At 49.7% G+C, this 22145-nt stretch overlaps 1 protein-coding gene across 4 annotated transcripts in view; it reads left to right on the top strand.

Annotated features, from left to right (window-relative positions):
* The window catches only part of egl (Egl_like_exo domain-containing protein), a 393689-nt gene that overhangs the window by 322740 nt on the left and 48804 nt on the right, over positions 1-22145 (top strand). The gene's annotated exons all lie outside the window — the stretch shown is intronic.

Raw genomic sequence — 22145 nt, 5'->3', positions numbered from 1 at the left:
ACAACCCTTCGACGGTTTCCGATGTCGTCTCTGTATGCCAGCGGCTTGATACCTAGCAGTCAATCCGCCTGTGACCCGGCTTCTTAGAGAACCCCCTGGCAAACATCATGGAGCTCCGATCCATCATTCAAGCCATAATTCGTGAGGAATTACAAGCCTACAGTGTACCTCCTTCTAACAACGTTCCTGCTCAACCTGTCTCTAGCGATCAGCGTGGCAATATTAGGGAAGAAATGTCAGCATTTCAAAGCACCCACCATGCTCCACCTTGCCCCCAACCTGCCTCGTACGCTCAGATAGCTTTAATGCAACCCTCGCCATTTCAAGTACCACCACCTGCGCCTGATCACGACCATCTCGCCCCTCTAGTCGCCCGTCCACCGAACCCGACACCTACCATTCTTCCTGGCGAGCCCCACGGCCTATTTGCTACTACTGTGGAATTCGAGGACACATTTCCCAGTTCTGCCGACGTCGGCAGCAAGATGAACGTCGTCTTTATTCCGCTTTTGAACGTGACGACACATGTGCTCGAGGTTACTACCGTTATGCCGACAGTCATTCCAACCACTGATCCCCGTCTCCTGTGCACATTTCCAGCAAGACCAACAATACATGTGCCTCCCGACCACGCTCCCCTTCGCCACTCCGACGCTCTGTTTCACCACTTCGGCCTGTCTCTCAACTGTCTTCCTAGCGATCGGAAAACTAAACAGTGCAGTTTTTGGAGGGAAAACTCATCGCGGCGAAATGACCCAAGTCCTCCTGACCAACCGTCAAACATGTTATTGGTGACTGTGCAAGGTGTGCGGTAGTTGGCTTTGTTGGACACTGGAGTATCTATTTCAGTTATGCGTGCCGACTTGTGTTCTGGATTGCTGAAAGTGAAGATGCCCTACCTCGGATCATCTTTGACTGAGGCGAATGGAGCAATAATTAGACCATCGGCTCAATGTACAGCGGGTGTCTTCATTGATGGTATTCGTCGTCACATCACCTTCGCTGTCTTAATCTTGTGTGCTCATGAACTAATTTTAGGTCGGGACTTTCTCCTTTCTCTCATCAGCATATGCACTAATTTCTTGTCGTCAACGTGTAGTCCAGATGACCGAGACTGATCACTGCAGCAAATGCGTTGACAAGAAACCACTGCGTTTTTTCACAGCTTCCGATTCCATACTGCTCCCGGGTCAGCAGCAACTCATCACCATCACTTCTCCGAATATTGCCAATGGTGACGTCCTCATCACCCCTTCCAGCCACTGTCTAGCTCGCGGCGTCGTACTCCCCTCCAGCCTGGTGCCGTTCAAAGACAGTGCTGCGATAATCCTTGGCCTGAACCCTATCCCGGAGCCTGTCCTCCTACCCCAAGATTCTGCAGTGTCGTGTTATGTGGATACTCAACCGGTGTGTTTGGTATCTCTTGTCGCCTTGCCAGCTCATCCAAAACAGCGCCAGCCTGTTACTTCCTCCTCCTTTGCTGCCGGGATAAATCCTGACCTTTCTGCTTCTCAACGTGAGGTGCTGCTAAATTTTCTAACAAAACACCAGGCCTCCTTCTACGCCAATGCTTCGGCACTAGGACAGACCACAGTTGCGCATCATCGCATCGACACTGAAGGTCAGACTGTTGTAGGGCGTCGTTTCTACCGAGTCTCCTTGGCCGAGCGCAAAATCATCGAGAATGTGAATGATATGCTAAAAAGAAACATCATACGACCCTCTACCAGCTCTTGGTCATCACCCGTTGTGTTGGTACAAAAGAAGGATGGATCGGTACGATTTTGTGTTGATTACCGCACGTTCAACAAGATTACCCGAAAGGATGTATATCCGATGCCCTGTATAGATGATGCACTTGACTCATTGCAAGGTTTCCAATACTTCTCCATCCTTGACCTTCGATCCGAATATTGGCAAATCTCAATGGACGAAGCAGACAAAGAAAAGATCGCTTTTTCTACGCCGGATGGTCTTTACAAATTCAATGTAATGTCATTCGGCCTATGTAATGCTCCCATCACATTTGATCGCCACATTTGAAAGGATGTTCGACACTATTCTTCGTGGCCAGAAGTGGAAAACTTTGTCTATGCTACCTCGATGATATCGTCGTGTTTTCTTCCACTTTTGCTGATCATCTGCAATGCCTAGATCAAGTGCTCACATGTCTCTCCAATGCTGGACTTCAACTAAACACAAAGAAGTGCCATTTCGGCAACACAGCTATAAATGTTCGGGACATCTCGTTAGTAAAGATGGCATCCACTTGATCCGGACAAAATTTCCGCAGTCCTCAATTTTTCGCGCCCCTTTCGTCCCAAAGAACTACGCAGTTTCCTTGGACTCGCATCGTACTTTCGCCAATTCATTCGCAACTTTGCCACCATTGCCGCTCCTCTTCACAAGCTCCTTGCTAGTACCGGTTCCTTCGATTGGAATGATCAATGCGAAGCCTCATTTCAAGAACTCAAGCATGCACTGACATCCTCATTGTTGCTTTGTTATTTCGATGACAAGACATCTATTTTATTACACACTGACGCTAGTGGACAAAGAATTGGCGCCGAACTCCTCCAGCGCGACCATGCCTTTCGCGAGAAAATTGTCGCGTATGCAAGCCTTCTGACCTCTACTGAGAAGAGGTACTCGATAACCGATCAAGAGTGCTTGGCTGTTCTCTGGTCCATCCCAAAATTTCGTCCGTATCTACATGGTCGACATTTAACTGTTGTGACAGACCATCATGCTCTTTGCTGGCTGTCCACAATCAAAAACTTGTCGGGGCAACTTGGCCACTGGATTCTCCGATTACAATCATGACTTTGACGTCATCTACAAGACCGTTAGACAACACCAAGATGACGACGCTTTGTCATGATGCCCTTTGCCGTAGTCTTCGGCGCACGTCACATCCTCTTGTCAAATTAGCTATGTGGAAGACACCTCGTCACTATCATCCATTTCTTCCCTACCTTCATCCACCCATCCATCAGTACTTACCACTCACCAGCGAGCAAATTCCTATTGCACTGACCTCATTGGTCGGCTTACCGGTGCCTAATCTTCCCCAAATGCCAGGCTCTAGAAACAACTCCGGCTATTCAAGTTGGAGTTTGATGTGCTCTATCGATACATTTTCCACCCTGAAGGCCATTGATGGGTTCCTGTCGTATCACGCGCACTACACACTGAAGTACTGCGTGCTTCACACGACGACCCGACGTCAGGCCACTTGGGTTACTACAAAACCTACGAGCGCATCCGCAGTCGATTCTTCTGGCCCGGTCTTTCCACGACGGTAGCTAAGTATATGGCCTCGTGCGCACTTTGCCAACACCGCCAGCGGCCCACTACTGCTCCAGTCGGGACCCTACAACCACTTCCTTGTCCATCAGAGCCGTTCTCTGTCGTCGGAATTGACCTCTTCGGGCCCCTCCCAACTACATCAGACGGCAAGAGATGGATCGTCACCGCGGTTGATCACTTGACCCGGTACGCTGAGACGGCCTCGATCACTTCAGGAACTACTACGGAAGTAGCAACTCTCTTCTTGCATTCTATTTACCTAAGTCACGGAGCCCCTCGTGTTCTTTTAGCGACCAGGGCAAGGCATTTCTCTCAAACATGCTCAGTAAAGATCTTCAAGCATCAAAAACAGTTCATAAAACAATATCTAGCTATCACCCACAAACTAATGGCTTAACGGAAAGATTTCATTGCACGCTGTGCCACATGCTGTCCATATATATCCGACCGGACCATCGCAACTGAGATGCCATTCTTCCGTTTGTCACGTATACATATAATACGTCAGTTCAACAAACCACAGGTTATTCTCCATTTTTACTAGTGTATGCGGACGCCAACTGACATCACCACTCGTTGTTTCATTCTTTTCTGGCCCCTTCAACGCTTCACTATTAGTTTGCGACCAGTTTCTGTCCCGTGTTGCTCAATGCCGTCGTCTTGCCCGTGTAAACACCGAAGCTAGCCAAGAAGATCGCAACCATCGTTACGATGTCACTCATCGCGTCGTTCTCTTCCGCCCTGGCGACGGTGTACTTCTGTGGACTCCTGCACGAACGCCTGGCTTATGCGAGAAGCTTGAGTCACGCTATCTTGGCCCCTACAAAGTTGTCAAACAGACCTCACCGGTGAACTACCGTATCACACCTGTTCATGCCCCCACTGACCAACGCTGCCGCGGGACAGAGATTGTGCGCGTTTCGCGTCTCAAGCTCTATCGTATGCATTCTACAGTGCGATTCGCGGCCAGGATGGCCGCTACCGTCAAAGGGGAAAATTAGTGTAAGAATTCATTGAACTTCATCTCCCTCATCTGTCAATAACCATCATCAGTCTTCGCTTCGGCCCGCATCATCATGCTGCTGCTTGAATAAAGCGTCAGCTGAACCGTGGTATTTCAATACACACACACACACACACACACACACACACACAAACACACACACACACACACACACACACACACACACACACACACACACACACACACACACACACACAGACACACACACACACACACACACACACACACACAGACACACACACACACACACACACACACACACACACACACACACACACACACACACACACACACACGTGGGAACCGCACTAAACAAGATGCGATGGTGATCATTCGAAAAATACAGCGCTGGCAAGGAACAACCACAACGTCACCATCTAGAATGTCTCGTGACTTGATCGTAAGGACACGTTCTTGTCCGGGAGGCAGGAGGAAATCGGCAGCTGTGAGAAGGTTGGGCCACGAAAGGTCGGCAGAAGAAGAAAGCTCAGTGTCCGTAATACAAATGAGGGGCTGACCACACGAAATTACAGCCAACGCAGCTGACAAGAAGTCCCAGCCTAAGATTATCTGATGAGCGCATGAAGACAGAACAGCCAATTGTACGTGATGATGGATTCCATCGATGAGAACACGAGCAGTACACAATCCGGTCGGGCAAATCGGACTGTCATTAGCGCCACATAACATGGGACCGGAATAAGGAGTTTGCACTTTACACAGGCGGAAACAATTCACGATCAATTACCGAAATAGCGGCTCCAGTGTCTATAACGGTATCAACAAAAACACCTTCCATTCAAACAGGCAGTAAATTAGCTGGGCGAGATGGAGAAGTTGTAACGTTTTGACAACCAACAGTTTCCTCTCCAAAAACAGCACCTTCTAGTTTTCCCAGTCTAGAGAGTTCGGCGCGGGACGCAGGGGTGATGATGTACACCGAAACGGTGATGGAGAACGGTGGCGAGATGAACGAGAAGGATGAGGTTTAGCTTGAGACCGTGGAGGGGAGGGCGACCAACGGGATGTGGACGGATACGGTGCGGGATCGTATTCATCGGGTCTCGGGGCAAAGTCTCTTTCGTAACCTAGATAACCACGACGTTCATCCTACTGACGGCGGCAGCAGATACGGGATATGTGACCCCTTATGCCACAGTAGAAGCAGACGGGGCGCGGAAAACGCCATGTAGAATAGTGGGATGGCCTTGGCACTTGGGTTGCCATCGCAGCCAAATGGTCGCATCCGACGTCCGCAGACACGGTTGAAACTGGTGCAGGGGCCCGTGATGCAACTTCTGTGTACAAAGGCGCCGGAAAGCGCACAGGAGGCAGGGCATGTGCAGTGCTTGTCATTGATGCCAGTTCGTCTTTGATTATCTCATGCACGTTGGGAGGAGGTGGGCAGACAGACGCAATGGATGGGTTGCCTGGAATAAGGCCGTGGAGTTCCTCTCTGACAACTGTGCGGATAAGGGCTCGCAATTTATGCTGCCTGGTAAAGCGAGCGTCGCAGGAGGCGTGTGGAAGGCACGTGGAATAAGGCGTGTCCAGGCGTTGGTATGTGGTGGTGACGTCCCGGATGGTAGTTGGGTTCTGGATAACGAGAGCATTGAAGGCCACAGAGTTGATATCTTTCAGTAGGTGTAGGATGCGATCCGCCTCCGTCATGTCATTTTGTGCTCGGCAACAGAGAGCCAGAACATCTTCAATGTAGGACGTATATGATTCTTCGTCCCCCTGGATGCGGGTTGTGAGCTTCTGTTTCGCTACCGCAGAGCATCCTGCAGACATGCCAAATACCTGACGGAGATTCCCCATGAAGGCCAACCAATTGGAGAAGTCGCTCTCGTAGTTGTAATACCAGGTTTTAGTGACGCCATTGAGGTAAAAAGGAATGTAGCGCAGTTTGTGCGCCTCGTCCCAATAATTACACACGCTGGTTTGATCATAACTGTCCAAAGTTCTTCTACGTCTTCGCCGCGAAGGCCGCAAAAAACCGGAGGGTCTCGGTGAGAGGTACTCACGGTGTAGTGAAGCCTAAGTGACTGAGAAGGAGCGGTTGCAGCAACGAATGCGTTGGGTTCTGCCATCGCTGTTGCTTGAGGGCACAACCGTCGACCAGACTGGAGCTCCAGGGGTGACGGGTAGAACAGGAGGACGTGGGAACCAAAGCACGCTCCACCACTTATGAGACCACATCCGGTACGGCAGTAACCAGGTTATATTTTTTAATCTAGATGCACGAGCCAAAGAGGCCCAGCCCGCGTGACATACGATGATGATCGCTACAATGGTTTTTGTGATACAGATGAAGATGAAGTACATAGTCAGCGCTCACAATATATATATATTGTACCGAAGCATAGTGGCGCCAGCTCTGTGCCAGCGTGAAAGAAGACCGTGACGTCCGTGTGTGGCTCGTGCTTGCCGGGTTCCTGCCTGTACCAGCTTGTTGCGGCTAACGTTTCTCGAATAATAACCTGTGTTTTTACGCAACCTTGCTCGTTGCATTTGGTGGAAACGTGCTGGGTACTGTCCTGGAGCTCCGCAGCCGTAAGCTACCATCTCAGTCCGCGATGACCGAGCGCGTCGATCCCCCACAAGGCTCTTCCACGCTGCCACCTGTCATGTGTTCTGGTGTACTTCGTCTGCGTGACCCACCAGTATACAACGGCACTGAAGATCAAGATGTCGAGGACTGGCTGGCAGAGTACGAGCATGCCAGCACGATTAACAAGTGGGATGACCCTGCGAAGCTGACCCACGTCATCTTCTACTTGACGGATTTGGCCAACCTATGGTTCACCAAGCACCAAGCCGACATCCCCACCTGGTCGATTTTCAAAGAGGCCGTCACCTTGTTTTTCGGTCGTCCAGCCATGCGTAAGCTTCGTGCTGAACTGGGCCTACGGGGACGATTTCAGCGAAATGGTGAGAGCTTCACGAGCTACATTGAGGATGTGATCAGCCTCTATAGGCGAGTTGATGCAAGGATGACGGAGACTGACAGAATAAAGAATATAATGAAAGGCATTGATGACGACGCTTTTCATATGCTTGTGGCCAAAGACCCACAGACCGTCACGGCCGTGATTCAGCTATGTCAAAGTTTCGATGAGCTGCGCAAGCAACAAATTTCTACACGTCGCGCTAATACGCAAACAGCTGATATTTCGGCTTTGGAGTGCAAAAGCAGTGGCCCCGACTACAGCGTGTTAATACCTCAAATTCAACTGTACATCCGGGAGGAAGTTGCTCGACAGCTCTCTCTTGTCACCACGATCAGCGAGACCCCTACAACACTGGACCACTCACTTCGCCGTGCTATTCAGACGCAAGTTGCGAGGCTCTCCCTTCGCCCGCGTCCCCAATATCAGTGGCTGCACCGCTGGCTTATGCAGAAGCCGTCCGCCGACCTCCTGCCCAACCGCCGCTCCCTTCATACAGTCCAGCCACCAACTACTACAGGTCACCAGTTTCAGTTTATCCGGTAAATCGGCCCTTTCCACCACCTCGAGCACCTGTAAACTCTTGGTGCACTTTGGATAACCGGCCCGTCTGCTACAACTGTGGTATTTCAGGACATGTCGCACGCTGCTGTCATCGCCGTGGATTCTATTTTAACGATGTTCAGCATTCCGGCAACATACCTCGGCAATCAAAATCGCATGTGACACCTGATTCACATGACCCCCGCTCGTGTCGACCAGACTTCAGCCGACGTCGATCTCCTTCACCCCGTCTTCGGTCTCCTTCCCCCATGCTTCGCCGTTCCAACCACGCCCAGGAGGAAAACTAAGAGTCGCAGTTCCTGAGGCAAGAGCTGCGCCACCGACAAAATTTCCAAGGTCTCATCTTTCGTCCCCTAACGAGATTGCCGTGTTTGTGGACGGTTTCGCCACAACTGCTCTTGTGGACACAAGTGCCGCTATTTGTATAATCAGTGAACTGTTATGCCGCAAACTGAACAAAGTGACGACTCCACTGGTTGAAATTTCTTTACGCACAGCTAGTTTGCAACACGTCCAACCTCCCAACCTCCTGCCACATGCACTGCTCGTGTTGTGATTCAAGGAGTGCTTTACCTCGTTGAATTTGTCGTCCTTCCACATGCGTCTCATGAAATCATCCTGGGATGGAACTTTCTTTCCGCTAATCATGTGGTTGTCGACTGCGCTCGTGCTCAACTTGTTTTGTTTCCATTCAGCACGACATTCATAGATCTCCCTCGCTCACACAAAAAGGTGATCGTCGCCACTGACGTCATCATTTCTGCTTTTTCGGTCGCCGCGGTACCTCTTTTGTGCAACTCCATTTCCGATTCGGCTGCCCTCTTTATGCCGACACAAGAATGCGCTCGCCGCCGGAACCTTGTCGTCCCGTTTGCCGTCATAACACTTTCCGATGGCTCCAGTGCCGTGTACGTGTGCAATCTGTTCCCTTGTCCCGCTACCTTATTGCATGGCGAATGTATTGGGAGTCTTGACACTTATGATGACATCTTTCCTTTCGATGCCCATTCTGATACGACACCGATGTCCGTGGATGCTGTCACAGCTGCCACCACGCCATCACTACCTGACGAAGACGTTCTGTTGCGCAGCGTGGACACCGGCCTTACACAAGACCAGCGCAATCAGCTCATTCAACTACTTGACCGTTTTAGCGCCTCCTTCGACCACGGACAACCTCCCTTGGGACGCACGTCACTTGTCACTTACCATATCGACACCGGTCATCATACTCCACTTCGTCAGCGCCCCAACCGCGTCTCGCAGGCTGAGCGTGACGTCATCACTCAACACGTCGACGAGATGCTTCAACGTGGTGTTATTCAGCACTCATACAGTCCTTGGGCTTCGCGAGTGGTCCTCGTGCGAAAAAAGGATGGCTCCATCAGGTTTTGCATGAATTATCGTCGACTAAACAACATCACACGCAAGGATGTTTATCCCCTGCCACGCATTGATGACGCCTTGGATTGCCTTCAAGGTGCGGAGTTTTTCTCTTCACTGGATCTGCGCTCTGGATATTGGCAAGTGCCAATGGCTGAACCAGACCGTCCAAAAACGGCGTTTGTGACCCCTGACGGCTTATATGAGTTTAATGTAATGCCCTTCGGTCTTTGCAATGCGCCTGCGACTTTTGAAAGAATGATGGACAGTGTCCTCAGGGGACTTAGATGGCACATCTGTCTTTGCTATTTAGACGACATAGTTGTATTCTCGCCGAATTTCGAAACTCATCTTTCCTGTCTGGAACAAGTTCTCCAGTGCCTTACGGCAGCCGGGTTGCAACTTAACTTCAAGAAATGTCGTTTTGGCGCCCGCAAACTCACAATTCTCAACCACGTCGTTTCAAAAGAAAGAATATCCCCAGACCCTGCCAAACTGCGTGCCATTGCCGAGTACCCCAAGCCTACTACCCTAAAGGAGCTTCGTAGTTTCGTAGGCTTGTGTTTCTAATTTCGGCGTTTCATTCGCATTTTGCCTTTATAATTGCCCCTCTGACTCAGCTTCTCTCCCACAGCGCGGACCTCTCTGGCTGGAATTCCCACTGCGACGACGCATTCACGGCGCTGCGCCGGCTACTCACGTCTCCGCCAGTTCTCCGCCACTTCTATCCCAATGCACCCACTGAAATTCGCACAGATGCAAGCGGTGTCGGCCTCGGTGCCATTCTCGCTAAACGCAAGAATGGCTGCGACGAGTACGTTGTCGCCTATGCCAGCCGTACCCTAACGAAGGCAGAGTCCAACTATTCCGTCACGGAAAAGGAGTGCTTGGCTATCATTTGGGCTATAGGAAAATTTCGCACTTACCTTTACGGACGCCAGTTTGATGTTGTCACATATCACCATGCCTTATGCCGGTTAGCGTCCATGAAAGATCCTACTGGCGGGCTCGCTCGTTGGGCTTTACGCCTTCAGGAATACGATATCCGTGTTGTTTGTCGCTCAGGACGCAGACATTCAGACGCCGATGCACTATCCCGTTCTCCACTGCCTCCCGACCTTGCTTGCTTATCAACTGCCATTTGCGATTCGTCATCGTTGAGCATCACTGACATGCCATCCGAACAGCGCAAGGATCCTTGGATCAATTCTTTGCTCGACGTCCTCTCTCACAGTTCGTCAGAAAACAACTTCACGCTCCCTCTCTCGTCAAGCAAGACACTTTGCTGTCCGTGAAGGCTTGTTGTATCACCGCAATTACGTGATGGACAGCCGTAGGTGGCTCCTTGTCATCCCTCGTCATTTGCGTTCGGACATCTGCGCTTCCTTTCACGATGACCCCCAGTGTGGCCACGCTGGAGTATTTAAGATTTACTCTCCCCTTCGTCTAAGATACTACTGGCGCGGCATGTATCGGCACGTTCGCCAGTACGTTCGGTCATGCACCACGTGTCAACGACGCAAGACGCCTTCTCACAGCACTGCTGGCCCTTTGCAACCCTTAACCTGCTCAGCGAGATCATTCGACCGCGTCGGAATTGATATTTATGGTTCTCTACCCAACTCTCTTCGAGGCAACCGGTGGATTATTGTCGCCGTCGATCATTTGACACGGTACGCTGAAACATCTGCGCTGCCTGCTACCACTGCGAAAGATGTTGCGTCCTTTCTTCTTAACCATCTCTTTTTGCGACAGGCTGCACCTCGTGAATTACTGAGTGACCGTGGACGTGTGTTTCTCTCGAACGCTGTCGACGAGCTGCTCAAGGCATGTCGCACTGTTCATCGGAAATCCTCGGCATATCATCCTCAAACCAATGGCATGACGGAACGCTTTAACTGGACCCTTGGAGATATGCTTGCCATGTACGCCTCTGACGACCACTATAATTAGGACCAAGTGCTCCCTTTTGTCACGTACGCGTACAACTCTGCGCCACAAACAACCACTGGCTTTTCTTCTTTCTTCCTCCTGTACGGACGTGAGCCATCATGCTCCATGGACACCATTCTCCCTTACAGGCCTTATGTTTTCGAAGCGACGCCTGTTTCCGAAGCAGCTGCTTATGCCGAAAAGTTTCGTCAACTCGCTCGCTCATTTACCGCACAAGAGCAGTGGCGCCATAAAACTGACCACGATTCCTCTGCGTCTACTATACACTATAACCCAGGAATGCTGGTTTCGCTCTGGGTCCCGTCTACCCCTCCCGGTCTTTCCCCGAAGCTTTCGTCGTAATACCATGGCCCCTACCGTGTGGTGCGGCAAACATCTCCTGTTAACTATGAAGTTGAGCCCATTTATCTGCCTTCGGACCAACGCTGCCGTGGGCGTGAAACAGTACACGTATCACGCCTCAAACCGTGCTATGACCCCCTTGTCGTGTCCTTTCCCTAGGTCGCTAGGTTGGCTCCTTTCTGCGCGAGGAGTAATTTTACCGAAGTATAGTGGCGCCAGCTCTGTGCCAGCGTGAAAGAAGACATTGAAGACATTGACGTCCGTGTGTGGCTCGTGCTTGCCGGGTTCCTGCCTGTACCAGCTTGTTGCGGCTAACGTTTCTCGAATAATAACCTGTGTTTTTACGCAACCTTGCTCGTTGCAATATATATATATATATATATATATATATATATATATATATATATATATATATATATATATATATATATATTGTCGCACTGCAACGCGAACAAAAGGTGACAGCAGCTTACAGCAGTGAAAAGAGCGTATTCAGGATCAGCTGTACAGCAAGATGCCTGCTTCGTTGTCGTCCCGAAAAACCACCTGACCCACTAGCTGGAATCTACAAAACATTCCTATCATCGTTCTTTTTCATATAAACATGTGTCACTTGCCCCTCCTTATAAGAGCATCGCCCCGATGCTGATTCAGACGCACAGTATTTTTTTTTAACGTGCAGTCAGTCACTCACATACGGCTTCATACGCACTACAAGAACAAGTTCAGGCTGGTACTGGCGACGCCTCGAGCATTGGGGACTGTCGGAGAAAACCTCATAGGTGATGTCACTTAGCTGGCGCGATACTCGGTATGGCCCGAAATATCGCCTTAGCAGCTTCTCGGACAGTCCACGTTTTCGTACGGGTGTCCAAACCCACACTCTGGCACCGATTTTATACGTTACAGTTGTATGGCGAGCATTGTAGCGGCCTGCGTCGTAGTCTTGTCGCTGGTGGATCCGTAACCGGGCGAGCTGTCTAGCTTTTCCCGCGCGTTCAGTGAACACGTCAGCGTCTGTGTCGGTAGCGTCTCATTCATGTGGCAACATCGCATCCAGCATAGTCCGTACCTCCCGTCCGTGAACCAAGCTGAATGGAGTCATGCGAGTCATCTCTTGTTTAGCCGTGTTGTATGCGAACGTGATATAGGGTAAAATCTCGTCCCAATTCTTATGTTGGACATCCACGTACATCGACAGCATGTCTTCAATCGTCTTGTTGAAGCGCTCCGTTAGTCCATTCGTTTGCGGGTGGTACGCAGTGGTCTTACAGTGAGTCGTTCCACTAAGCATCAGGACGTGGTCTAAAAGAGCTGCCGTAAATGCTGTTCCGCGGTCTGTGATCACGATAGTCGGGGCACCATGGCGTAGCACACTATTTTCTATCAAAAATCTCGCCACTTCCACTGCGGTGCTCTTTTGGATAGCTTTTGTTCCGGCATACCTGGTTAGGTAGTCTGTTGCGACTATAACCCAGCGATTCCCTGCAGTAGAATAGGAAGGCGTCCCAAAATATCCATTCCTATCTGTTCAAACGGTGTACGTGGAACCTGAACTGGTTGCAGCTGACCGGCGGGTCTCTTTGAAGATGACTTGCGTCGCTGGCAATCGATGCAAGTGTGAACGTGGTGCTTGACGGCTGTTGTGAGTCGTGGCCAGTAGTATACCTGCTGTACTCTTGCCAATGTGTGAGTGTAGCCTAAATGGCCAGACGTCGGCTCATTGTGACATGCTTGAAGCACTTCAGTTCGAAGGGGTGCAGGAATAACGAGCAAATAGGGAGCTCCGATGGACGAAAAGGTTCTTTTGTAGAGGATGCCATTGCGTAAGCAAAACGACGATAATGTCCTTGCAAAGACTCTAGGTGCCCTCGAAGAACGTCCGTCCACGTAATTCAAGCAATTCAGGGTCACTTCGTTGTTGTTGGGCAATCGTGGACGCGTCGAGAAAAGCAAGGAAGGCCATATCGTCGTCGTCAGAAAGAGAAGCTGAGTGTACTGGTGATCGAGACAGGCAGTCGGCGTCCGTATGGCGCTTCCCAGACTTGTGTATGACCGTCGTCTGAAGTTACAAACTCTTGTAACTACAGACTCCATCGTGCTAATCGGCCGGTTGGATCTCTTAAATTAGTCAACCAACAGAGGGAATGATGGTCACTTATAACTTTGAAAGGGCGGCCATACAAATACGGGCGAAATTTCATAACTGCCCAGACCACGGCGATGCATTCTTTCTCAGTTGTTGAATAATTGACCTCAGCGCGTGTTAGCGTCCTGCTTGCGTAGGCAATCACTCGTTCCGTGTCTTCTTGCCACTGCACAAGCACAGCTCCGAGGCCTACATTGCTTGCGTCAGTGTGAAGCATTGTTGGCGCTTGTTCGTCGAAGTGAGCAAGCACTGGAGGTGTTTGAAGACGTTGGCGGAGGTCATTAAACACTGCTTGCTGTTCGTGATTCCACTCAAAGGTGGCGTCGTCTCTAGTGAGGCGAGTTAACGGCGACGCAATCTGTTCGAAGTCTGCGATAAACCGGCGATAGTAGGCGCATAGGCCCAGAAAGCGCCTGACAGCTTTCTTATCGGACGGCACTGGGAACTGTGCCACGGCCGCAAGTTTTTCGGGATCAGGCCGAACGCCGGTACAGCTGACGACATGACCAAGAAACAGCAATTTTTCAAAGCAAAAGTGGCATTTCTCTGGTTTCAACGTGAGGCCTGCGGAGCGTATGGCTTGTAAAACAACTTCTAGCCTCTTGAGATGCTCGTCAAAAGTTGGGGAAAACACTATGACGTCGTCTAGATAAACTAAACAGGTCTTCCATTTTAACCCTGAAAGTACAGTGTCCATGAGCCTTTGAAAAGTAGCGTGCGCTGAGCGCAGATCGAAGGGTAGAACTTTAAATTCATATAAACCATCCGGCATCACAAAAGTGTTTTTTTCCCGATTTCTTGGGTCTATCTCGATCTGCCAAATCCACTTCTGAGGTCCATTGAAGAAAAGTAGCGAGTGTTTCGAAGCCTATCGAGGGAGTCATCAATATGTGGAAGCGGATACACATCTTTCTTAGTCACTTGATTCAGCTTCCACGCAAAAACGCAGGGTACCGTTCTTTTTCTTAACTAATACTACAGGCGATGCCCACGGGTTCTGTGATGGCTGAATCACATCATCTTCAAGCATTTTAGCGACTTGTTGCTGTATCACTTCCCGTTCCTTTGGAGCCACATGATAAGGATTCTGGTGTATAGGCGTTGCTGCGTCGTGGGTAATTATTCGATGCTTTGTTAGCGGCGTTCGACCGACCCGTGATGTCGATGAAAAGCAGTCCTGGAATTCAGCTAGCAGCTCAAGAAGTCTCGTTCGTTCGTCCCTTGACAAAGTAGTACCGTCAAAATTAGGTACTGATTCTTCTTGAGGTGCTACGTCTAGGGCCGATAAACTGCCTTGGATTTCTGCAGTAGTGTCAAAGTAAGCGATGGCTGTACCCTTCGGAAGATGTCGGCGCTCAGTGCTGAAGTTAGTGAGCAGCAAGTTTGTGCGTCCAGCAGTGACAGTGACAAGACCTCGAGCAACTGAAATACAGTGGCTAAATATCAGTGAGCTTATTTGGTCAGCAATGCCGTCGCCGTCAAATGGCTCATCCCCTGCCACCGAAACAAGCGTACACGATCGTGGCAGGACGACCACATTGTCATCCGTCAGACGCAAAGGCCCTGAACAAGACGTATGTCTCGGCTCTGAACAATCGACTAAAGTAGGGCTGTTGTTGTGAAATGTAATGACACTGTCAGGGATGTTTATGACGGCGCCATGTTCTCTCAAGAAATCCATTCCGATAATCAGGTCTTTACATCATGAAGCGAGAATGACGAACGTCGCCACGAAAGTAGAGCCACCGATGTCGAGCCTTGCTGTGCACATTCCGACAGGCATCAGTAATTGGCCGCCTGCCGTCCTTAAGTGAGGTCCCGTCCACGCTGTCTTTACTTTCTTGAGGCGTACGGCAAGGTCATCACTGATAATAGAAAAGTCAGCCCCGGTGTCGACAAAAGCTTTGACTTGCTGTCCATCTACAAGAACGATAAGGCCTGGAATCACAGTTTCGTCGGTATTACGTCTTGTCGGCTTTACAGCGTCCTGAGGTGGCAGTAATGGGGGCTTTTTTTCTTCGTGATGACAGCCTGCAACCTTACCAACTGAGGTCGCCGCCTTCAGTTTCCCGGTGTGGGCTGGGTGACCTCGCTCCTCTGCTGTCGGCAAAAGTGCGGCGCTGCTACGAAGGTGACTGGGCAGGAGAAGGAGAGCGTGGTCGATGTCGGAAGACCGGCTCGTAATCAGTTATAGTCTCATCATCATTGTTACGGAGGCCGTCGAATGGGTGTCGAGGTGCTGGAGGTCCTTGAGAACCGACATCGCCACGGCGGGATACGTACTTGTTGCCATGTTGAATGTCAAACCGTGGCCTGAAAGGGAGAGAGGGATCGGCGCGGTGCCAGCAATAGCGGGCTATGTGGCCTACACCTCCGCAGTTGAAACAGAGTGGACGCCTGTCGGCAGTGCGCCAGGTGTCTGTTCGGCGAAGCTGTGGTTGCCGTGATGACTCCTCACGCGACAAAGGCCATGGCAAGCCAGAAGACGACTGGTCGTATGGGGGCTGGATGGGTTGGTGCCACGATGTCTCCCCCTGTGGTGGTGACCAAGGAACAGTTGCAGGTGTCGGGTAGTATCAAGGCGGAGCGAGTGGGGAGCTTCGAAGGGCGGCGGCGTACGTCATGGGACGTTGTTCGGGGGCAGGATCAGCTGTCGAGAATGCTTGGCGTATTTCGTCACAAACGACTTGAGCGACAGATGCCATGGGTGTATCCACTACCGGAGTCCGCAGCCTTTGCAATTCTTCACGAACAATCTCTCTAATCATGTCACGTAAGGAGCTATGACTGTCAAACGTCACAGCGGCGGCCTGAATTTGGGGGCTGCTGCACAAGCGGTCATATTGTCGGCAGCGTTGGTGAAGGGCTCACTCGATAGCCGACGCTTCTTTGATGAAGTTCTCTACAGTGCTTGGCGGGTTGCGCAGAAGTCCGGCGAACAGCTGCTCTTTCACGCCGCGCATGAGGTAGCGCAACTTCCTATCTTCAGTCATCTGCGGGTCAGCCCTCCGAAATAAACGTGTCATGTCTTCGGCGAACATGGCGACCGTTTCATTGGGTTTTTGGACCCTTAGCTCTAGTAATTGGTGGGCGCGGTCACGTCTGTCGACATTGGCAAAAGTTTCAACCCTTTTCTGGTGAAAGTCGGTCCATGTGGACAGGTTGCCTCTATTCTCGTACCAAGTACGAGCGCTGTCATCGAGATAGAAGAAGGCCCGGCCGAGCTTTTCCTGAGCAGACCAGTGGTTGATCTTCACAACACGGTCATAGTGGTCTAACCAGTCTTCTACATCTTCGTGTGTGCCACCACCAAAGCGTTTAGGCTCCAGTGATTGAAAAAACGTTACCTGGGATGGAGCGGGAGGACTGGTGCCGAGAAGTACAGGCTGGGGGCTGGTGTTAGCCATTTCTAGATGTCTGGTAGAGGTTTTCTGCGAGGGGTTGCAGTCTGGAGGAATACCTCGTAGCCGACGACTGAATCGATGGACAGGGGTTGCAGTAGGCACGTCCGAGCGGGATGAACGACTCCCGCTAGGAGGGTGAAGCATCGGGCAGCGTCACGGCCCAGCTCCTCCACCAGTGTCGCAGTGCAACGCGAACAAAAGATGACAGCAGCTTACGGCAGCGAAAAGAGCGTATTCAGGATCAGCTATACACCAAGATGCCTGCTTCGTTGTCGTCCCAAAAAACCACTTGACCCACTAGCTGGAATCTACAAAACATTCCTATCATCGTTCTTTTTCATATAAACACGTGTCAATATCGTAGTAAGCGCTATTACCAAGGTTTCATGCACAATGTGCATACACTGCCCACTAGAATCCTGGAAGGCATTAGTTTTTTTGGGGGAGGGGTAGCGGCGGGGGCAGAGAGCGCTGCATTGCAACACCTATATGACGATTTCGTTTGCTCAAAGAATCGGACACAATGGCAATTCATTCGTTTTCTTTAGTTATGCACTCATTCATTTGCATGAGTAAATGCCAAGAAAATACAACATGCAAACCCGCAGATATATTTATCTGACAAAGGAAGTTATGAGAGACTCATATCGAAGCAGTAGAGAGAACCATGTCGTTTAAATTATACCCTAATATGCGAAAGATAGTGCTTACTATGATAAATAAATATCGAACTGTTCACACCACTAGGGGTTTGAGAACAACTACTGTGATTTACGTAATCTGAAAGCATATAAATACTAATTACACTCTTCCATGACTGTCAATATGTGAGGCATAATGTGAAGCATATGAAATACTGTAGTAGACCAAGCTAAACATGTGTCTAACCTCATTAAGAAGCATGAACATGTAACCAATAATTGTCAAAGGCTGCAGTGCAGGGTCGGGTTCAACCCACTGCTAAACATCGGGACCACGCGTTTCAGCTTTCGCTGGTGCCTGGACGGCGATTGTTTCTTGCTCCTGTCGCTTGCTGAAGCTCATACAGATTTGTACTATAACCTTGAAGAAAATCGGGCAGTGCGATTGTTGAAATATTCTGTAGGACAGTTAGGACCAAATTTCGTTAGTTAGCGAACTGCCTACAAGTGTTCTTAGATTCAATTTGGTTGTGCGTGCAGCAGCTTCACCCTGGCCTACAGTATTCACAGGCGTGCATATATGTGTGTCAGGGAGCGGCGCAAGGAACCTTACTTTCTTGAAAGTGGCGGGAGCATGCCAGTTTCCCTGGTTTAGGCAATGTTGCGAATTCGCAGTTGGTATTTGATAGTTTCAGCAAACTGTCGTTCACGTACAGATCTCCAATATTATACAATGAGAAATTTAACCAAACGAACTGTCTAGGTTTCACTTTATTGTTTGTATAACTACGTCTTCCTTATAGAGGCACTCAATGTGGCTGCAAAACAATGATGAAGCTACGTGAACGTCCCTCAATGAACCTCCCGACGTTAAAAAGATCTCTTCTGCTCAGCACTGAAGGGTCTTTACAGCGGAGAGAGAGGTCTGTTGTATACGAACCACATGCTTTCACGATCTTTCTGTGCATAAGCACACGTGCCTGCCGTTGGTACAAAAAAATGTGTTCACTGTTTTATACATTTTTATTTCCATAAATTGATGACGCCTATTTCAAGATCAAAACTCATGTTTATTTTTACCGTTAAAAAAAAATTCTTCATTATTTGCTAGCGCCTAATTGCGAGAAAAATTTCAGCGGTGTATAATACCCCAGTTCGGTTGAATTTGTCCCGGTTTTGGGTCAATATCGAGGTCACGCAGAGTTCCTGCAGTAAGCTTTATATATGGAAGAATGAAGCAAATCCTTAATGGGAATAAGCTCATGTCACTTTGTTTTATTCTCGTTGAATGAGCGCCGCGATTGCCAAGAACGAAATCCACCTGAAGCAGATACAAAGCTTCAACTTTCCATCAATCCCATTGTGGTTGGAGAGTCTGGTGTCTCTGTTGACATAGCTTGGAATCTAGGAACCCAGCATTCATAAAACACATACACAAGAAGACAAATAAGACAACCTTACACGCTGGGGCTTATGGTTGTCATGTGTTTTTTGGAGGCTGGGTTCTTCGATTCCAAGCCATGGCGGTCGAAGTGCCGTTCAATCAGCCTTGGGTGTACCACATAGATGTTTAAAAAATGATTTTAAGCGCAAACACTACACATTCTCGCACACACACAACCAGGCATCAAACATGCACAACGCTGTGTTTGTGTGTGTGTGTGAATGTGTCGTGCGTTTGCGCTCAGATTGATTTTTTTGCAATGATCTACTAACCAGCCCAACAAGTTCTACTCGTGCAGACACTCGAGCCAGATTCCACTCTAGGTTCCGTGGTATGATTTCTTACGCTGAACCTGTGGCCTTCTCAATCGGCATCAGCAGTGTGCTTGCCCATCACCGAGGGCACTGTGATGTGAAAGCACTCGCTGGCTTTGGCCATTTTGCTAAAAGTGGGGACGAGTGGTGTGGCCAGAGCCTTCAAAATTGTATAGCGTTGTGGGACTTTACCATGCGGGTCTAGCGCATTCGCCGCGGCGGCGTGGTAAAAAAACCCGACAAATTGTGGCGCGCCGGTGCCGCGCCGAGGTGCCTGCCCGCTCTGAAAACTTCTGCTGCCAGAGGAAATCAGGCGCCAGCAGCACACAGCTCTAGTCACAAGTCATGACACCGATAGAAGAGAAAGCCGAAATCACGGGAAGAACAAGAGCAGTTTCCTAAGAAAAAAAAAAAAACTCTCAAAGGGGGGGGGGGGGGCAATGTCATGAGTAGGAGGGCATGAGGCACATGCTGGACGCCGGAATGCGACGCTTGTGCGCGAGAGCTCCAATGTTGCGCAGACATGCCACGTTGACCTATAAGATTGTTCGGGAAAAGGCTCGTGGCACGCAACTCGAATTGTGATAGAACATCTCAGAGATTGAGCTGGCACTGTGCTGTGTGGCTTCGAGCTCTAAAGACGTGGGAAAGTAGCGTCGCTGCAATGACGGGAGAAGCATAGCCGCCAGGTTCTGGAGGATGTCGGCGTGAGAGGCCTGGGAAGTGGCCGTAGACCCCGGAGTTCTCAAGTGAGGCTGCCCGGACTTGCCCAGCATTTCTTGATGTACTTGCAGCTATCCCACTTGGCGCCGTCAGGGTGTTAGCAACCCACATAAGTGAGCAGAGCGGACCTGTCAACAAGGGAGTCCATGATGAGATAAACCTAGCCGAGCGAAGCTGAAGATTGCGACGAATACCAGGACACTGGGGATGAGGAAGAGCGAATTGGTCGGCGGAAGAGGACATCGACAATAGGAACTCGCTAAGAACATTGAGGGAGGACTCGACTGAAAGTCCACACAGCAAAGGGCAACGAGTCCACGTGGCAACGCAACGAACTGTATGGATGTTCTATTGTTGAGACTAGAGTAGAGTCACCTATAATAGGGGGAATGTCCAAAGCGCCCGCTCCCGCGAGAGTCTTTTGCGCTGAACAGCTGTGCCGTGCCGCTTCTGCGCCGAACTCGTGTGCTTTTGGCGCTCGCGCGGAAAGCGAAGGGCGTCTGCCATACGCGGTAGTTTTTGTGCTGAGTTTTCACACTTGGGATCTATATACCTTTAATATTGTGGTGCAGAATAGGAAAGTTTAAATAAATTTGTTGTAAATTGTGGTGTCAATAAATTAGGATGATGGTGGCGAGTAAACCTTGATGTTGAAGATGAAAGAGAGGGTGAGGTGTTAAATCCTAGTTTCAGATTCTAAAGCAGGTGAAGAAATAGTAAGCGCACAGTTTTCCGTATTAGCGCCAGGCATGAAATGTTGTTAGCCTGCCTGCTGTTAGCCTGTTGTTAGCCTTTGGTGGATCAGTGATACAGAAAAAAATTTGAACAAATGAACCTTACAGCTTTTTTTTGTAGGTACATTCTCTAGGTAAGTAATGTTCGTTTTAGTAAAGGGATCCCTAATAACACTTGTATATTCAAGTTATATTCAAGTTTTGGCCTATTAATGTGGCTCGCTGTATTCCGCGCCGACAGGTTGTGCCCTTGCGATCTCCAACGTCAGCGTAGCTCTGGACGACTGGGCTGGCCCTACGTCATCTCCTGACGTCAATCTCCGACGACAGCGTAGCTCTGACCTACTGAACTTGCCCTATGCCATCTCCTGACGCCGACAAGAGCTCTCGCAAGTGGTGCCCCATCCTCGGACTCCTGTGACCGTGTTTCCATCTTTCCTATCCCTCCTATCCCTCGATATGTCCTCGCTCGCTGTCCCAGCGCATCTCTCTCTCTATACATACCTTTAATCCTATCCTTTTAATCCCCCCTCATCCCCATCCCTTGTGAGCTACTGTTGAGGTGTCGCACCCTGATGCAGACAGTTACGGGGCTCACTTTTCTTTTCTAAACATAAACACTCCCTCCCCCCCTATTAGTGTATTAGAAGCAAGTAATTTTACAACCGGAGGCAACTGATCGAGCTTATGTTTTAAAAAGTATAATTTTCAGTATGCAGAAGAACAAACATGATCTATATTTGTATTCCACGATAAGGTATTAGTAAGAGTGACACCTAAGTACTTGTATATAGTGTTTCTTCATGCCGTGGTAATGAGCCTAAGCTGTGTGTAAAGGAAAGGGGAGCTTTTCCCAGTGAAATGAGCTAAGCTTGATTTGGTTTGGGGGTATCTTTCTAGATGACCTTCCTAGTCAGCTTGAGCAGTTTACAGCGCTTCAGGGAGGCATTGCTTTATACTAAATAAATGCTGGCTTGACAACAGCCAACGAGTGGTCATGCGCTCACTTTCAGAACAAAATGGCGGCTTGTGATTATTTCACCTTTGGGTGCTCCAAGCACCATTTATTCCCCTGAGAAGAGATGCCGCACAAGGCTGCACAGTTACAGCAGCTACAGCTACACCCTGTGCTACAGTGCAGAGAAGCAGCCGACTGGAACTATTAGTTGCCAGCAGCAGCCATGAGCACCGCCGTGTTACGCGGAAAAGG

Source organism: Rhipicephalus microplus, unplaced genomic scaffold (genome assembly GCF_043290135.1).
Source record: "Rhipicephalus microplus isolate Deutch F79 unplaced genomic scaffold, USDA_Rmic scaffold_13, whole genome shotgun sequence".
Taxonomy (NCBI): Eukaryota; Metazoa; Arthropoda; class Arachnida; order Ixodida; family Ixodidae; genus Rhipicephalus; species Rhipicephalus microplus.
This window is presented reverse-complemented; position numbering and strand designations above follow the sequence as displayed.